This window comes from Chrysoperla carnea, chromosome 1, assembly GCF_905475395.1.
Source record: "Chrysoperla carnea chromosome 1, inChrCarn1.1, whole genome shotgun sequence".
In the NCBI taxonomy this organism is placed as follows: domain Eukaryota; kingdom Metazoa; phylum Arthropoda; class Insecta; order Neuroptera; family Chrysopidae; genus Chrysoperla; species Chrysoperla carnea.
This window is the reverse complement of record NC_058337.1, coordinates 120,221,562-120,241,125: the sequence shown is the minus strand read 5'-3', so window position 1 is coordinate 120,241,125 and position 19,564 is coordinate 120,221,562. Positions and strand designations below refer to the sequence as shown.

At 28.3% G+C, this 19,564-nt stretch overlaps 1 protein-coding gene across 2 annotated transcripts in view; it reads right to left on the bottom strand.

The window, feature by feature from the left end:
- LOC123290603 (protein spire) overlaps nucleotides 1–19,564 on the bottom strand; it is a 196,244-nt gene that overhangs the window by 73,975 nt on the left and 102,705 nt on the right. The gene's annotated exons all lie outside the window — the stretch shown is intronic.

The following is a 19,564-nucleotide window of genomic DNA, read 5'->3' as shown; positions in this document are numbered from 1 at the left end:
TGATCAAAAGCTCTCACAGCCACAAATTTTTTAACGAGTAGTTTTCGACCTATGGGCAGCAAAAGCTGCGAATATATTATAGTCTTAGTATATGGCTAGGAAAATGGCTTTCTGTGAAACTTTTTTACTGCCAAAATGTTCTTCAAATCGTTCTGATCAAAAACTTTCATTGCCACAAAACTTTTTAACGAGTAGTTTTCGAGTCTCATTATAGTTAATATGTATAATCCGTAGCTCGGAAACTAGTCATTAAAAAATTTTGTGGCCGTTAGAGTTTTTGATTAGAACAATCCGAAGAACATTTTTGAGGCGGTTTGAAAAAGTTTCGCAGAAAACCATTGTCCTAGTCATATAGGTACTCCTTAAAAAGTTTTGTGGTCATATAAGAATTTTTGATCAGAACCATCTGAAGAACATTTTGGTGGTGCTTTGTTTCTTGACAATACCCGAATTCTCAGTATAATCTGATATATATTATAATCGTGAAAGTTTGGATGGATGGATGGATGGATGTTACTCAATCACGCCAGAACAGCTGAAATTTGGCCCAGAGATAGATTATAGTCTGATGATCTGGTTTTATCTCGGTAAAATGTATGGTTCTCGTGGGGTAGATTTGTTTTAATTTTTCATAGAGCAAAGGATCGATTTACTGCATTAAACAACTACTATTTAGAGAACTATATTTTTTCTCTTTCTAAGATCGTATACTCTCTCACTCAGATAGAAATACCTTAAGACACTGCAATCAATTACGGAATCCTAAATAGGAGCCACTTGTTTGCATTAATTGTAAATAAATATTTGTTTTAAACTAAATTTAAATTTTACGATTGTAAAATTAGATAAACAATTTTTTTTAAATAAACAGTTGTTTTTGTGGTTATTATGATTTAAAGTAGACTCGCACATAAGTCGCAGTATCTTTTTAATAAAACAACTCTATTTATTATAATTAGGTGGAGTTTTAAAAATTCCCTTTCTAAAATGTTTTTGAAACAAGTATTATGATTATTATTAATAATAATAATATTGTGTAGTGTATTGTGGACACATCACGGACACAGCTCAACATTTTTAATAGGTCTTCTATTAAGAATGTCCGAACATCAAACTTAAATTAAACAAGCTGTGCATATGAGTGCGACCCTTATTGATTAAGAGCCAGGCCAAAAAAATTCGTTGAATTTACTAAAGCTGAAAATTTGAGGATTGGTTATAGTAGTTGTGTATACACACATACTGCGGTCAGTCAAGCGAACGATAGAACAGAGGTCAGATATATGCTATCGAAACGGTGCAGTTTTACGTGCTACTAAAATGAATTTACTAAAACTGAAAATTGTTATACAGATTGTATATTGTATATAAATAACAAGTATGATTATCAGTCAGTTAGGTGTTAGAACAGGGCTGGTCAGTCAGCCCTTATTTATGAACAATTAATACATCAGATTTATTTATGATTTCCGTGGTATTTAAATGAATTTATTAAAGCTGAAAATTGTTATACAGCTTGTATATTGCATATAGATAACAGTTATGACAACCAGTCAGTTCATGAATTAATAGGTTGGCTGATAAGTCCCCGGTCTGACACATAAATGGCATCGCTAGTATTAAATGCATATTATTTTTATATAGTACCAACCTTCAAATGATTCGTGTCAAAATTTGACGTCTGTAAGTCAATTAGTTTGTGAGATAGAGCGTCTTTTGTGAAGCAACTTTTGTTATTGTGAAAAAAATGGAAAAAAAGGAATTTCGTGTTTTGATAAAATACTGTTTTCTGAAGGGAAAAAATACAGTGGAAGCAAAAACTTGGCTTGATAATGAGTTTCCGGACTCTGTATTTTTTCCCTTCAGAAAACAGTATTTTATCAAAACACGAAATTCCATTTTTTCCATTTTTTTCACAATAACAAAAGTTGCTTCACAAAAGACGCTCTATCTCACAAACTAATTGACTTACAGACGTCAAATTTTGACACGAATCATTTGAAGGTTGGTACTATATAAAAATAATATGCATTTAATACTAGCGACGCCATTTATGTGTCAGACCGGGGACTTATCAGCCAACCTGTTATTAACTTGATACCCGACCGCTTCGCTGTGCTTAAAGGAAAGACTAACGCATTATAGCCTCCATCTCTCGGGTCTCTGATTGTTTTACACAAGTATATGTACAAATTTCAATTCAAAATATTATAGGGATAGGGATAGGATATTATGTATATATCATATATCAGGATATAGGGATCTAAATGACCAATTTCTTAATATTAATAGAAAAATTAATTCCAGGTTAATTCACCTCTCTCCCCAACGCTTCAATTTCAACACGCCACTTTTGGTAGTCTCTTCAGTTCATCTTGTTGTTATTACACAAAAACTGACGTAAATTTTAGTTAGATATTAGCTTTCATTCACGAGAAATCGTGTACGAAAAAATGTCCTCAAACACACATACACAAGGGCTCATATCTTAAAACAAACTTGAAACTTGAATTTAACAACTTGTTCGGACACTCTAAATGGAAATTCTTTTGGATAGTATATAGGTATATGGGGTCATAACACTATATGTCATTCAAAATAATAATATTCATATTTATTTTAATATCTTATTCATAACACAAATCATTTAAATAAATAATAATAATGCGCCTCATGCCTCCGCACCATTTATTTATTAATATATATGTATATGTACCTACTTTTTATATTAAATCACAACTCTCCATTTTTAATGTCATCCAATTTTATCTCAAATTTTTATACATGCAAAAATTATTTATATTTAAAAAAATTTCACACGATCAGTTAGAAGTGGATTTAAAATGCACTCTTATATTCTTAAATTTGTATGTTTCCAGTTTCCATGCAAATTGTTTACAAGATTTTTGCTAATTACGAGCTCGCAATCGTTTTAAATTTATTTATTTTTATATTTTTAGCGTTTTTATAATTATTTATTTCATACGATTTTGGTGATAGCCGTGAAAGTAGAATAAGTAATTGTTCATTTTGGGTGCGTTCCACTAAGCCTGCAAAACGCTCAAAAAATTTGTTCAGCCGTTCCACATAACTACCGTGGTCATTATTCCGTTTCACATTGGTTCTAAAACTAGAAAATTTCAAAAAAAAAACAACGTTATATGAGGAATGGGGTCTAATTAATCCCCCATCATAGGGTTGAAGTAATTTTTCTAATATTTTATTAAGTCATTCATTCAATTAATATTTAGCTACAACAACACTTGAGAAACTAGCCTATCGATATTAAATTGCCCGCCTTCATGATTTTTAATTAATTTTTTATGATACCAACAACCTTTGCAAATTTTAGAGGTAAATGCCTTTAGGTCAGAGGTATGATTTCCTAGTCAAAGAAGGTCACCTAATTCATAGTTATCTTATTCCAAAGATATGATGTTTATATGCCAAAAATATTCTGAAGTTTGTTAAAGCTAAAGGAGCACCATTGAAGAAAAGTACAATAGATCGGAGTGGTTGCAGTTCAAAAGATCTTCTAAGAGAAAATCCTAGCTTAAATATTATCTAATCTGGATCAATTTTTATCACACGTTCCAAACTTTGGAGTGGCTTGCCATTGTGACGATTCTCAGAAATGTTGCGTTTTTTCGAGCTTGATGCCTCTAAATTATATGTCAATTTAACCGTGTATTGATTATTTACGAGTACATACTCTGTACTTATTGTAAATGATAGATTATGTGATTTTAATCGCTACATCGAATAAAACAAAGTCGCTTCTCGCTAGCTGTCTGTCCCTATGTATGCTTAGATCTTTAAAACTACGCAACGGATTTTGATGCGGTTTTTTTAATAGATATAGTGTTTCAAGAGGAAGGAAGTATATATGTATAATACATGCATAATAAAGAAGAGAATAAATACTGATAATTTTAGAGGTTTATAATGTGATGTCCTAAATTAACACATTTTTTTATATAAAGACATTCTGTACTATATTTAGTATCAGCATTACACCCGTGCGAAGCCGGGCGGGTCGCTAGTATTAAGATAATTTTTGTCCGATAATTGTAATGCAGCGTTGGCGAGTCCACAGTCCATCAATTTATCAGGGTATTGATTACTAATGACCACATGACGGATTTTTGCGGAAATGTTTAATAAATATATGTATAATTTGTCGATCATGTTGCCCGATTAATTTTTTTAGCCACTTATCCAGTTCATCCAGTTCGAAACACTTTGGACTTTGAATTATGCATTTTGATTTGAATTTTATTGCAAAGAGGACATCTTGTATTTAAAATCAAATCAAATCAATAATAATTTGATTGTACACGGTCCCGTCGTCGTAATACATTGTGTCCTATATTAAGAATATACGATGATAGCGTGGTGTTGTCTTGGTCTGTTTATTGTATTCAAATAAATCGTGGGAAAATACTTAAAAATCTAATTAAAAGTAATGTTTACTTACGAGGTAAAAGTATTTTACTTTACTTTATAGCAACCAGCAAGTATAAGTAATCTATTTTAAATCTTATTAAACATACAATTTAATAATAAATATGTGAATAATATGATTAGTTGTTATTACATTCATGATGGGTCTAGGTCCTAGTGCGATATTTGACCGTTTTATTTTATAATAGCCTGCAATTTTAAAGATTATTGTCCAAGATGTGTCTAACAACTTCTTGGGTACTTTTCTTTCGTGGGTTTGGAAAATTCTTACTCACAGCTACATGCTATTTGGTTGTTATTCTATTTATAATATACAGTAAATAAAGGGCTCGTGCGACAAAATTTATTTCCTAATAACATCACATTGATTTGAGCCTTTGCGGCAATGGTAAATTGATAGACTCATAGAAAATATCATTGCTGCATATGACTAAATAGGATACGGAATTAAGAGCATTCCGGCATAGTCTCACGTTCCCTATTGACAGGTGTGCGGTCCGACGCTTGACGAATTTTGCTAAGAAAGTTTTCTAACACTTCTTGCTGAAAACTCTTGAAGCAAAAAGAATCGACAGGTAGTGCTTTCGCAGTCTCTACGCATACTGAACATTCAGATTAAGCCAGTATTTGCTATTTTACTCTACAGGAGTTTTTGGCCTTAAGACACCTGAGTTATTATTTGACAGATTTACCGTCCCAGTCAAACTACCCACTTGGAATGTCCTCAAACCAGGTCACACATAAGTAAAGACTAAAATAAAATAATGCAATGACTGTCAATTAATACACCTGGTTCTAGACCCATGTAGTGTCCCATGTTTTAATTCCATGCACAAGCACTCACTGTTTATAGTTGACCGTCAGTTTGTGGTCTATCCGCCAATCATACACGCATGTAGTCTCATTAAATCAATGAATAAATTTAATAAAATGAACCTATTATTGAAATGTTCTGCAGTAATAAGACAGTATTTAAATTTTAATTGAATTTAAAATTAATTTAATATTGTTTTTTTTTTTTTTTTGGTTTATTAATGTAATATAGGTGTGCCAGCAGCTTCGCTACCGAGACGTATGTTTTCCTGAGAATTGTAAATTCTCGCAGTAAACGTAAGTCTTTCTATTTCACATTTAATTACAGACAGGCGAGACGATATATCACTAAAAATGAATTGAAATCGATTTCGGGCAAGACAGATTGAGATGTAGTTTTTTGCATTCGATCCAGGAAGGCAATTATAAAATTAGTGACCTATTTTGATTCTATACAATCTATGAAAATTTTTATGGCATCACAGGATGAATTTTCGTAAGTTCAAAAATTTATTACTTAATGGCAAATACTTAACGAAATCGGGCAAATTTTGTTACTCGGGGGTTCTTGGAGTTGCTGATCACGAATATGAGTTTAAAAAGGTTCCTCGATGCATTTGGTGACCAGGACGACCTGGTTGAACACTTCATCCTCAGGCTTATCTCTAAATTATTGTAAAATGTATAAAAAATAATTACTCGGAGCTTTTCGAGGTTGATGATCACGAATATGATATATAAAATACTTCTCGGTGTACCTAGGTACCAGGGTATCCTGGTTGTAGAGCTCATTTCCAGGATTTTTCACAAAAGTGGTCACAAAATAGATCCAAAACTCTTATTTGGTAGTTTTCGAGGTCACCCATCACTAATATTTAGCGGCATCGTTCAGAAAAGGTTAAGATACTAATTGATCGGCTAATTAAACAAACTAGCTGCAACATATACAAACCATAGACTTATATAAAGATTATCAATGACAATAAATGAGAACTCTAGAATATTTCGAATAAAGTTTCGATTTTGACCTAATTTCCTATAAAAATATTTTTGTATTATATAAATACATATTTTGATTACCATGTTCATCATCAGTATGGATAATTATTTAATGGATTACTCGTTGGTAATTTACAAAATTGATTTAGAAATTAGGTCAAAATCGAAATTTAATCCTTAAAATTATATTAATAAAGTAGTGTGTCATTACCATGGAAAATCTTGAACTAAAACTCATACACGGTACGAATAATCTGTGCAAAAACAATAAATTGATAAAAGAAATAACTAAGTCAATAAATTTTTATCAAATAAATAAATCGCGATAAAATAAACTTGTAACTTTGTAAGTAAGTAAGTTGTAGGTGGTTTAGTTTTCAAGTTATCGTATCGCATCAGGTGTGAACATATAATTGAACTAGCTCCTATTATCAGCAGCATAGCGCATACCATCAGCATGCAGCATCATCATCATCATCATCTTAAACTTGTATTTACTTAAGTTAAGCTATATAACATTATTTTATAAGAAGATAAATCATTTGTTTGAATGACTTAAGTAACATACTAGCATAATAACCAAGTTTTGTATAAAACCAATATAATATATAAGTAATATTATATGTGAATATGACTTAATTTTAAATGTATTTGTGTTGTGATGTGACCCACAACCAAACATTACTGGCACTAGGCACTAGGCACCAATGATACCACAGCTTAATAGCCATAGTAGAATGGATCAAGTTATGAGTATACAAAAATCTATGAGTGGTGTTTTTGAACCCTCGAACAAAAAATAGGGGTGTTATAAATTTTACCGCTATGTGTGTGAGTGTCTGTCTGTCGGTATGTCTGATTTTGATTTTCTTATTTTCGTTTAATAGATAATTTAATGCAGCGTGTTCTTAGCTATATTTCAAGTGCAAGTTTAGGGTTCTGTACCCGGAACAACTAAAAAATAGGCGATGATCCTCAAAATCGATTCCGTTGAAGAAGGCTCTAAGGATAAGGTAATTTAATAATCCGTACGGAGAATCGATTTGAAATTTGAAGGTGTATTTAACTCATTACTTGTCAAACAAAATTTCAGTTTTTTGATAGCACTTTCGTTTTGGTAGTGAAACACCTGAAGTTGCACACATGAAAATTATCTAACATTAAAATAGTTTTTCGTGCTTTTAATTATCTTAGACAATCATTTTTACCCAAATAACCAATTAACTCTTCATGAATTTTCGATTTTACCAATATATGATTTTGAAGATTTTATCGTTAAGCTGAAGAATATCACTAAATTCAAAATTTGGGCTGTTTTTGGAATATGTAGGGTAAAGAAGAAATTTTGAAATACGACCGAAAAGCTCTACAAAATAAAGAACTTCATTTAGAATATTGGACCAATCAAATGAACAAGTACATTTTTTTGTCTTCAATTTCAATAAAATTCATTTGGTAAGGTAATTTTGACCCCAAAAACTAATTTTGACCCCATAAATCGAATTCATTTGATGATTGAGTGTAATTTTAAGAAATATGGTTCCAAATCTTTTGGAATAATATTCATGACTGTTGGATTTGTAAGGAATATGGTAATAGTAGAAATACCTTTAAAAGGAAAAAAACACTCATAGCTTTTTGCATGTTCCATATCGATAAGTTTCCACACTACAGTGAATGAATGCAACAAAGGCAAACGTACTTAAGCAAGTTTTCAATCACAAATATTGTTTTTCTATCTTTATCCAATACATAAAATATTATTGAGACAAGACAAAAATAAATAAAAAATCGTAAACATTCCATTCAAGATACAAAAATACAGGTTTTTTGAGCATGTGTAATGTATAGTGTTGTATTTCAAAATCAACAAAAAAAAAGAAGAAGTTATCCGAATGTTATTGCACATTTTAAACTTGAAATAAATTGTAAGCAAAATGAGGTAAATATAACAAAAAACATATGGTCTGTGTTTCTGTAAATGCAACCTGACATTGATAGGAATGTCATCCATAAGTGTTTAAATGATAACAAGTGCGAATTTTTGTAAATTATATGATTTAATTAGGAATGCTCTAAAAAGCAAAGCTAAGAGCCGAAAAAAGAATTCATTTTGTAATTCCAACCATGCCACTCGGTATTTCAGCAATGATGATACTTATCTTGTCATCCAACGAATAAAACGGACTACACATGCGAGTAAAAAAAGTGCGGTCGAGTTGATTGTAATTGAACAATAAATGTCAATTGGGTTTTGAGTCCATGGGATGCATCTTGTAAATCGGTAAACTTTTGTTTGAAATATTTTTTTGAAAACATTACTGTTTTCAAGCGAGAGCGCAAATTAGATAAAAATTTTGTGTCTTTTTTCCCCAAAACTATAAGGGATAGGAAGTTGAAAATTTGCAAGTAGGTTAAACCAGTAGTATTGTGAAACAATTTCGAAAAAAAAATTCTAGAAAACACTTTCGAAAAATATCGAAATATTCGAAAGTCAAATAAATGGCTACCGATAAGCCGCCAAAATAATGCAAGCACTGACATTCAACACTTTCTATACAAGGTAATTCAATAATTAACTCAGTAAATTGTTTTTTTTCACTTGTTTTAAATTAAGAAATGGCCTTTGGATATGTTATAGGTATTCATATTCCTGCGGTGAGTACCTTTATTATTCGAAAATTTAGTTAATTTTCTTATTTTTCATTTTTGACATGTACAGTGGAATAAGAAAGTTTTCTATAGTCCCAGGGTAGATAAAAATACTCTCACATTAAAATAATGAAAGACTAACTGCAAAATTCCTCAAAAAAATGGTTAAATAAAGTTTAACAATTTTTCTTTAACCATTACTTTGGGAGGGTAATCTTTATCTCTATATGGCAATAAATTTTGGTATCATAGTTTCAGTTTAATTGAATAACTCAAAAATAAATTTAACAAATTGAATTATTCTAGAATTAAAAGTTTCATCGAAATCTATTCAATTGATTATAAAATAAACCCATTCAAACATACTTGTTTCTACAAAGAGCAAATTAAACATATCTTATTTAGAGACCACACTGTGTTTACGACATTTTAACACAGCGTAACAAGTGCATAAAACAAGTTAATAGAATCATTAAAATGCCACACAATGACCCTTTTTTATTTTAATGCGATGATAAATTGATTCAAAATACATAAAATATTAAAGTTGATATAAGAAGTTTTTCTAGATTCATAAACTCAAACAAAGAAGAGTTCAAATCTCAAAATTAAATTATAGAAAAAAATATAACAAATTAAATCTCTACATATTATAAATACGGAAGAAAGCATGTTTGTTTGTTTGTTTGTTTGTTACGCTATCACGCTAAAACTAGCAAATGGTTTTTAATGAAATTGTACAGCAATATAGCTTCAGAATAACACATGAATATAATTTATAAAAGATATATTAATAAAAAAAAAAAAAAAAATTTACCATAAATTACAGATTTCTGTAAAAAAAATCCATATAAAATATTTCACGGCCAGTTTTTCTGATATACTCATTGAATAATAATGACTATTATACATTAACCAAAATGGAAAACCATAAATATATTTTGCCTGTGAAAAACAATCCTTACCATTATTTCGAGTGTTATAGAAGTATCAATCTATACTTTTAAACCCAACGAAGCGGGTGGGTATCACTTTAGTAAATAAATAAATAAAAAAAATTCATTTATTCGATTAAAAGAAGCTCATTATTTTTTATAATATTTTTAATAATATTAGAATAAAATTAGCAACAATTGTATAAGATTAGCATTAAATGAATGAGTAATCTAACAGTAAATAAAAAATTGTTTTATAAAAAATTATTTTTAACAATTTTGTTCTATTTTTTCAGTTTAAAAAGTTTCATTTATTTATTTTTTTTTTTTTAATAAACAATGGATATTAAAATATTATTTTAAGACGATTATTAAGTTGAATAATTTGAAATTAAATAATATTTATTAGGTAATAATGTTCGTTTACTCTTTTTAAATTGAAGAGAAATTATTGATCAGTCTATTATTAAATTATCATAATTTTTTGTTTAATAGTAGTAATAATAGTACGAGAGGTCGCATGGAATTAATCGATCTCATATTATTCAATTCCTAATTCTCAAGGCACTCCATTAGTTTGATGAAAACTGCTTTAAGCTAATTTGATTTTTCTAGGTACAGTAGAACCTCGATAAGTTAAAGTCCAAGGGAAACACAAAATATTTTAAGTTATAGAGGTTTTAAGTTATCAAGGGTCTATGTTAGGTAAAGGTTAATATAGAGGTATGTACATGTTTCTATGTAGTTACTGAGGGCCTATACAGAGATTATTTATTTAAGTTATAGAAGTTGCGTATTTTAAGTTATAGAGGTTTTGGGCTCTGATGGGAAGGGAACATAGTATTTTTTGAAGTAACAGAGGTTTTTATGTTACCGAGGTTTAAGTTATCGAGGTTCTACTGTATTTTAACGGCTTCCAAATGGCTGAAAGCATAGATAAATAATAAATACATAGAATTACATAAAAATGAATTTATCCAGCGCTCCCACAATCATAACTAAATAATTGCATTGAAAATATGGAAAATGTAGCCACGGGTTTGGTGTTTTACGTTTTTTAAGCTTGCTCATTTCACTTGTATGAGAAAAGTTTTTAAAAAGTGAAATTTACAAAATTTAAAACAAAGAAACCCGACAAATATTTCGGGTATGGAACTATAAACTGGCATTTGAAACATAGCTAAGAACACTCTTCATTAAATTACCTTTTTCCTTATAGCCATCATCAAACTGAACCGATTTTGAAGAGCCTCGTCTCTTTTTAGTTGTTTTGGGTACGGAATCTTAAACTCGCACCTGAAACCTAGCTAAGAAGACTCTCCATTAAATTACCTTTCAACAAAACAAAAAAAATCAAAAACGGTTCATACGGTTAAGAACTACGATGCTATAAACAGACAGACACACATAGCGGTCAAACTTTTAACCTTCCTCTTTTTGTTTCGGGAATTAAAAATGGCAGTAGATAAAATGTATATGACCCTTAATTTCAAGAAATCCGGAAAAGAAAACGATTACTTTGAATAAAATCATTACTCTTGTTTTTGATATTTTGATACCTTAAGAAAACGAGTTCCATCTCAACTGAAAAAAAAAAAATTGAAAAATCTTTTCGTTATATTCTAAGGCAACAAATTAATCCGAAAAAAGTATAATTTAAAATTGTGTAGAAAAATATGTACAAATAATAGGAGGAATTAAAGAATGTGGGAACAGAATTGATATAGTAGCCTCTTGTACTATAAATAATTCGTGATTTATTTAATTTGAATTTACAAAATTATTATGCAAAAAGCATTATTATTGTATAAAATACCTCTGTCTAAATTGTCAATCAAATAAATAGTTCTACCTTAAATTGTTTTATTAATGTTGATAGTACAATGACTTAAGTAAAAATAAACTAATAATTCGACAAAATTTTAGCTCTGAAAAATGTTAGCTGAATAAAAACATTTTAACGTGAACCTTTCACTAATTCTTGTACTTTTTACAAGAATAATCAAGGATTTAGGAATTTTTTTCTAAACAAAACAAGTGAAATTTACAAAATTTATAAAACCCCCGACAAATTTAATTCTTGTAGACCGATTTTTGGAAACTTAGCTAAAAAAATGTTCTCAATCAAGTCGGTTCGACCGTTTAGGGGCTACGATGCCACTGAGAAACACATAGACGCACAGCTAAACACTTTAAACTTATAACACTCCTTCTTAAATCAATATAAAAGTGATTGGTCAAGAACATCAGAAGAGATGAAAAGGATACTTAGAGAGCTATCATTTTTTGGGACAAATTTTTGGAAATATTTTATTTGAAATTGAAATATTCGAGTTGACACTGTTCTTTTTTATTATTGTTTTGAATTATTTACTTATTTTACCATTTCACTTTTCGAAATGAGTTGAGCCAGTTTTATTTGACCATTCATTTCCATTGTAATTATTTATATGTTAAAATTATGTCATGCCTTTTTCAAACTGAATTGATTTTAAAGATCATCGCCAATTGTTTAGTTTTTTTAGTTAAATTACCTTTCAAACTAAAAAAAATTAAAATCGGTTTATCCGTTTAGACGTTACGATGCCACAGACAAACACACAGACACACACACATAGCAGTCAAATTTAAAACACCCCTTTTTTAGGTGCGGGGCTTAAATATGAAATTATTTTAAACAAAATTGAGTGATATTGTAACGAAAATGTATTCAATACAAAGTAATTATGAAAATAAATTTATTATTATATTATGCAGATATTATTAATCCCATTTTATTCCGTTCTATAATTAATTAATTTAAATACATAATTACTTACTTAATGACACTGTTTAATTTATGTATATTTACACTTACAAATTATAATTTTATTCTTTTTTAATCATACAAAATCTCTATTCAAAATATTCTTCTTAATTTTTCGATAATTAAGTGCAGATAAAATTTGATTTGGTGTTGTGGATTAAATGTTTAAAAATAAAATTCACACATAAATATTATGAAAATTAATTAAAAAATGAAATGATTTTAACATTTTTAATTCAATTTTTTATTAAATAGTTTAAGCCGCATTGTGTTTTGTTCGTTTATTGTGTTTCAAATTCTGAAAGTCTTTCTAATAACAGTTTACAAATTTTAAGCAATTTTATTACTGGAGGCAAGATTTGTATGTTTATGTGTTTGCAACCCTTAGAGGATAGCTTGGATTCTTTCCTTTTCTACCAGTCCTATGATTTTTCGTATAAGATCCTTGATGGTTTCAATGAATTTGTATTTAAAAAAATCAATGAATTTAAAGTTTATTTTTCACAAATTTTTCGAATCAAAAAATTAATTTAACACTAGAATGATACCCACCCGTTTGCTGGGTTTAAAAGTAAAGATTGATAAAGATTGCTCTTGCTTATCCCCTTTCTTTAACACTAAATAATGGTAAGGATTGTTTTACACAGGTAAAATATATGTATGGTTTTCTATTTTTTTATATAGTCGTAATTATTCATTGAGTATATCAGAAAAATGGCCGTGAAATATTTTATAATGACTATTTTTATAGAAATCTGTAATTTATGGTAATGTCAAATTAAATTAATTTTTAAATTTTTTTTTTTATTCATAACTCCTTATAAATTATATCTCATGTGTTATTCTGAAGTATGAGCTATATTGCTGTACAGTTTCATAAAAACAATTCGCTAGTTTTAGCGTGAAAGCGTAACAAACAAACAAACAAACAAACATGCTTACTTTTTCATTTATAATATATATAGAGAAGAGATTATGTGATTATGTAGTCCTCCTAGTCCAATCATCTTAAAGGTAGTAGTAGGAATATTTAAACGTTCATATTTTGAGGCTTATATTTTCAGGATTTCAGCCATAAAAGTCCTGACTCTACTTACAAATGATTTTCAAATTTACTGTGCACTATAAAACTATTTAAATTTCTCACAATTAAATATATGAATTTAAATACTTCATTTAAATAACAATTTATTATAATTTAATTAAATTTAAAATAAGTGATTTAAAAATAAATAAATAATGAACAAAAAAAAAAACTATTTAATAAAAATAATAATTGATTATAATTAAAAACAATCAAAATAAAATTTTTTTATTAGTATACTTTCATTAATTTGAATATATTTAAATTTCTTTAGAAATTTTTAATAAAATTATATTTAAAAAAATTTTTTAAAATCATAGAGCCGAGTTGCCTGCAATGCAGTGTAATCTGAATGTGTGTGTACTTTCAATTTCAATAAAAGATTTAATTTAATTTTATTATTAAAACAAATAACTATTAAAAACTTTTCAATTAAATTTAATTTTTTTGGAAGTTATTTAATTAAAATAATTATTTATAAAAAATAATAAAACTGTTTGGGATTTTTTTTTATTAAATAAATTTATAAAAATAAATGTGTACCTCCATATACAGAATAAAGTATGTGAGATATACAAGATATTTTTTATTAGTAAAATCGATTATTTTTTATCCATTTTTTTAAAATACGAAAATGATCGATTTACAAGTTACAAGTCGTCCCTGTATTATGTCCCAAAATCACTCACCCAAACGATGGGAACCTTAATTCTAGGACCAGTTGTAGGTCCTGCCAAACAATTTTTTCTTATATGAAAATTCTCAAGGCCAGGGACTTCTATAGCACGAGGTTTAGAGTTTTTGTGGCACAACAATTAAATTGATGAATATTTGTTGAGGACAACATTCAAATTAGAAGATAAATGAATCAAAAATGCAAAGATTTGTCTTTCGAAATAATGGAAACTTCGAAATCTTCGAAATAACGAGCTATCCAAGTTCAACATCTTCAATATTATTCTGATTGCGCAATTAAAATTTTTCCATTCGCCCTGAATTTTGCACGGTATGACAGTAGGGGTTTGGGTACGTTACCGATCCGTTTTGAAGCCTCTAGAACACAATTTAAGGAGTTTCGGTAATGTCTGATATACACGTATATTGATTTCTTCCGCTACATTTGAGCACATCTAGCAACCAAAGAAATTCGGTATGCATATACCAGGGAAATGGATGTTTTTAAAGCTGCAATTAATTTTAGCAATTTCAAAGGGATATCTAGGGTAAAAATATTATATTTATTATTCGCTATTTTCGACGTTTTTTTGTGCACCTGCGCAGTCCCTCCAAATTGCCTAGGATTTTGAAATTTAGGTTTCCCCTTTTTATTGGCGAAATATCACGAATTTTTGCTGTATTTAGGGAACTGTTCGTTTCCAAAACCTTTCCAAATCGATCTAATGAGTTAACAATCTATATGTACTGCCTTTCTCATTTCATTTCGAACTATTATCAATTTTAGCGATTTTTAAGAAATTGCGTATCGCTAGAATCCCATACAGACGCATCTAATGATGGAAAAGTATGTTATGGAGCTCTGAATTTTTTATTACCAAATTCATTTAAATAAGAGATAAGAACTTAAGATCTTCTCGTAATTTATAACTTCGCATAAAATGTGTGGCATACGCTAAGTTTTTATAGAAGTCGTGTGGAGAGTTCACATAAAATTATTATTTATAATCTATAATTATTTGTTATAAATTAATTAAATAAATTTATTTATTTCTCTTTTATTTTTATATGTGCAAAAATCAATTTTCTACCGATTTTAAATATGTATATAAAATATTAGCACACAAAATACTTATATATCTAACATTTGAAAATGTAATAAAAATTTAACGGAATTTTTGTAATGTAATAAAATTGTAACATATATTATAAATCTTTTTATTATAATAAAAACATATAGCCAACTATGTTTATTGATTTATCAATCATTTAAATCTGGTATTTATGCATATAAATTTTAAAAGTGTGTGAGAATTTTAATCATGAAATTATGTTGGGTGTAGATATGTCTTCAATAAAATTGTTTCCTGGTATAAAAATTTCCCCAGTACATCGCATGATTTTTTCAGTTATTACTTATTATACATGTTCTAAACTTCGTAAGTGGTTTCGTTTTGACTAGTTTACTACACTTTATTATAGGGTATTCTACTATATTTGAAAAAGTACTTCAAAATGTTGATTTTGCTAAAAAAAAAGCCACAAAAAATTTATTTCGGAAAAATACACACCTTTCTTGCAAAAAATTTAAATTAAATTTTAAACCTTTTTTCAACTGTCAAAAACGCGAGCATCCAATTTGGTGACGTAATATCGGCATTATCATTCGAAATAACACAGATAAGTTTGACAGATATATTCATAGACAACTAATTATAATAAATATAAATATTTATTATCTATGGACATATTATAACTAGCTGTCTACACTGAACTAACTGATGGTCTATGGTTCATACCGACATGACATCACATCAGGGCTTGCCCGCGTTTTAGGTCACGTGATATACAGTTAAAAAATTACAATTTTTAATTATAATATTATAAAAGAAAAATCTGCTTTTATGACTCGAAATTAGAATAATTAAGTATATTTTTACATAAATTTTAACTTTTTTCAAATTTCATAATTTATTTTTCACTACCGAGTACCCTATTATCGAACCATATCCGTTTTCGAATATCGCCGACTCTACAAATGTCAATTTAACCGTATATTGATTAATTACGACCACATTGTCTTTACTTATTATAAATTAAAGATGTTACGATAATGTCCTAATTTCATAAGTTATTTTCTCGATAGATCTTTAGGCATCTATATTACTATAACTATGGTATATTTTGAAAAAATTTTTAATTTTCCTAATCTAATTTTCTCAAGCTCTACCGTCAGCTCTACAGAAACAGATTCTACCGTCAAAATATGAATTTTTTTTTGGAATTGTCCTTAAACGCATTTTCTTGTATTGATAAACAGAATTTGGATACAAAAATTTTTAAGAACATTGAATATTTGAATTTTATTTATTATACTTGTGACCTCTAAATACCATTTTTATTTTTTTGAAGATTTTATCTTAAAAATAATTTGAACATATTTAAAAATTGTTTAATAATTTTTATTAAACAATATTTAAACTATAGTAAAATTACTAAAAAATTGAAGGTGAAGTTTACTAAATGTTATTAATTATAAGGTTGTTTTGAAATTAAACCTTTCTAATAAATAAATAAATCAAAATCGGTAAATTAATTAAGGAGCTACGATGCCACAGACAGACACACAGATAAGTTAAATTTAAAAAATCCCTCTGTTAGGTCGGTGGTTAAAAATATACTGAGAATGAATTCACTATAAGTGATTCGAAGGATCCAAGTGTGGTTTTCTGGCCTAGGTATGCAAGGCGAAAGGAGTTTTAAGAAATTTAAGGGTGTTCCCAAAAAACTGTGTATGAAAATATTTGAGACTTACGTTTCAAATTTTAAGGGTGACTTCTGTTAGAATACTTGGGAAAATCAGACGAAAATTAACAGCAAAATTTTTCGATACATACCATAGTTCTTGAAATATTGATGCCTAAAGATTTAAAGAAAATCACTTATATAAGAAATACTACTTACCTTAACAAAAATGCCATTCATTTCATCACTTTAAATGTACTTTATGGAAAAACGAATGTCGCTTGTTTTTTCTTTATAAAAAAATAATTATCATGTTTTTAACTAATGAATATATAGTTTTTCGAATTATTTTGAAGAAAATTAGCTTTGTTAAATAATAAAGCATACATTAAAAAACACTTCAAAATAGGATTTACATGTTTCATGTTAAAAACGCAAACTTTAACAGCTCAAATCTATAAATTCATCACCGTAAGGTGATTTTGTGTTTTTTGGGAACGTGCTGAAAAATTTGTCATTTTAGTAAAATGATTTTTGATTAAGGACGTTCATGCGTCAACCTTTTTTGCTATGTGCGTTCATAGGGAAACAGTATGTAAATTTTAAAGAATTTTAAATTAATAGAAAATAGAAATTTTTTTTGAAATTCTATTAAAAGTTCAAATAATTATTAACTGGTAAAAGTTTCAAGTATGGTTATCCATATAATTTTTGAAAAATATCGATTTATATTTTTCATTTAGTCCCATGTTAAAACTTACTTTTAGTCATTTTTTAAACTTTAAAACAATTTAAATTAATTTGATAACAGGTTATTTTTCCTGTCTTAAATCATAGAAAATCATTTAAATTATCGCATTATCATATTGTTTTTTATTTCTCTACTAATATTGTTGACGCATGAACGTCCTTAAGTAATGCCAAAACTTAGCAAATTAAAATTTTGTATGAAGGATTCTCAAGTCAGTGGTCATATTGATATGTCGAGTATTGACTCGCCGGCTAAGTATACAGCTAGTAGTTCTCTTTAAAACTTATATTCTTTTCGGAACTGACTGAGCAATAATAATCAAAAACACGTATAACACATTAACACGTGTGTTTGATATAAGTTTATAAATCAAATTGTTTGTTTAAAAATAATCACGATTATTATTAATAATAATAAAAAACAGTACTTTAACTGAAGTTATTGAAATGATTAATAATTAAGAATAAATAAATTAATAAAGGGATGTATATATACATACCATGTATCTACACTATCTTATGTTATGTGTCGCTTGTGGTCATTCCCATAATACTTTTTAACTATAAGTAATATTTGTCTAAGTATAATTAGGTCATGTTATTTATTTATTAACTGCAACAAAAAACTTAACTTAAGTCACTATATTAAGTACTAGAATGATACCCACCCGTTTCGCTGGGTATAAAAGTAAAGATATCGCTTATCCCCTTTCTATAACACTCGAAATAATGGTAAGGATTGTTTTACATAGGTAAAATATATGTATGGTTTTCTATTTTTTTAAATGTATAATATTCGTAATTACTCATTGAGTATATCAAAAAGTATGGAAGTGAAATATTTTATATTGGCTATTTTTACAGAAATCTGTAATTTATGGTAATGTCAAATTAAATTAATTTTTTATTTATTTTTAATTAATATATCTTTATAAATTATATCTCATGTGTTATTTTGAAGTGTGAGCTATAATGATGTCCAGTGTCATTAAAAATCATTAGCTAGTTTTAGCGTGAGAGCGTAACAAACAAACAAACAAACATGCTTACTTTCGCATTTATAATATAAAGAGATATTTTATTGTTGTTTTGTGTTAGCCTTAAGCACTCACTCATTCATTTACCATACGAGTATGAGTCGAGTATGAAACATATATAAATGCAGCCAACAATGATTCTAAATCATGTACATTTTTATAAAATGATATATAGGACACGATTAAAATATGGTATTACCACAACCCAACCAATAAGTATATCATATGGATTCGTCACGATAAATATTGTTACTTCTAAAATCAATTTAGTCACGGATTTTAACGAACGATAGATTTTATGATGTATAGAGTAAAAATGACGCATTTAGTGTATCGATGAACGAATATTGGTTAAGTGTATAAGATAGTATTTACCAAATATCTTATATTATCCTTAATGTCATGATTTGTTGAAGAAATTGAGGCTAAAAGACGCGTTTTTTGTTCAAATGCTTATATAATAATAATAATAATAATGGGGGTTTAACCTCCGTTTTTGTGACGCATGCCTAATCACAGAGGCCACCCACATCATTATTTGTTTATCTTTATTTATTCCATTACAATACATTTTTACAATTACATTTTTGATGTGGGTGGAGTC